Genomic DNA, 1,742 nt, shown 5'->3' with positions numbered 1-1,742 from the left:
ATCAACATTTTTTTTATTAGTAGTATAACATAAGATTTGTTTTGTTGAAATTGATTATGTAATAAATTTTTATGAAATAAAAAAAAATGAAATTTTACAGTTTCAAAAAAAAAAGAATTTGGTTTTATAACTTTTTAGAAATAAATCTGAATTACAATTATTCGACTCCAAATTTCTTTAGGTATAACTGATCATTGTTTTAATGCTTAAAATTTTTTTTAGTATGACTACGTTTAGAATATTAAATTAAAGATACAAAATTAATAATCACATTAATTAGAAATTTAAATTAAACAAAATAATTAAAAATTTATATATATGAAGTGAGAAGTCTCACATAATTCAAACTGAATTCATGAGTCTTATTGTTAAAATTATGTTTTAGGTTTTATATTATTGTAAATAGTCATTAATGTATGCATTATATCTTGAGATGTAACTCATTGGTCAAACCATTTTCACCAATGACCCATGGATAGCACGGATTAAGGAGAAGAGAGATTAGAAGATTAGTATGGAATTTTAATCTAGGAATGAATGTGGTTAGGACACATATGCATCATTATTTTTGTATATTAGTATTGTAATATATATAATTGATTTTATTTTAGAACCCACACGACTTTTAAGAACTTTAAAACTGAATACGTGGATGAAATTTAACCACATCATAACCCAATTAAAAAAATATAAAAAGGTATTTTAATAAATTGATTTTTTTATCTCTCTTCATGTCACATCAAGCATCAATTTCATTAAACTCTATTTCTTTCTTATATCTTTTTTTATCGTTCTCTCTTTTAATTTTTATGTGTGTATTCTATTTAATTAAAATTGTATAAGATTATTTTTAATACCCATATATATATATATATATATATATATATATATATTTGTACTCTTTGTAATAAGATATTATATTATGTATTTTATATCTGTTTAATATATTATCTTTTTTTTAGTTTGTAAAATTAACTCCTCTTATGTAAATGTTGTTACATAAATATAACTATCTTTTTTAAGTAACGTAACCTGTGTAAAATAATTAACGAATAATAACTTGTGAAAATATAACTAATATAAATGTATTTTTAACGAAATGTAACTTGTGTAATTGTAACTTATGTAAATGTTATTACGTAAGTTATGTAAATTCTTTTACCTAAGTTATTAATTTTTTAATGAAATAGGGTAACTTGTGTAAATATAACTTGTGTAAATGTTATTACAAAGAAATGTAACTTGTGTAAATGTATGTAATCATAAATAATCTGATTTGATTAAAATTTAGTTTTTTAATAAAAAATGATTTACCTAAAAAACAGTAATTAAATATAAAAACAATAAAATATAATATGAAATGATGTTTTTGTCTTTTTTGTGCATTTTACTTAAATACTCCTTTACCATTTTATAATACAGATTCTTTCCCTTTTTTAAATTTTGTATTATGGTTTAGTTAACAAAAATTTCACCTAATTAATTAAACATGTGTTCCATATTGAGTTCTCAAAGTTCTTATAACTCAACCAGTTCTCAAAATATCCCTCGCCTCCCTATATATATATACTATATTATAATATATATAAGATGGGCAAGAATGTAATTTTACCCAAAACTCTTAAAATTAAGAGTTTACAAGACTTAAATCCTAGCGTACAACTACATAATGCATTTGATTTTCAAATCTAGGTTTTTGAAATCCCGTTCAAATCCTACCAACATACTTCACTTTTTCTTTT

The sequence above is a fragment of the Bidens hawaiensis genome, unplaced genomic scaffold (assembly GCF_021521415.1).
Source record: "Bidens hawaiensis isolate Kalapana, Puna unplaced genomic scaffold, B.hawaiensis_p1.1 tig00070034_1, whole genome shotgun sequence".
In the NCBI taxonomy this organism is placed as follows: domain Eukaryota; kingdom Viridiplantae; phylum Streptophyta; class Magnoliopsida; order Asterales; family Asteraceae; genus Bidens; species Bidens hawaiensis.
This window is presented reverse-complemented; position numbering follows the sequence as displayed.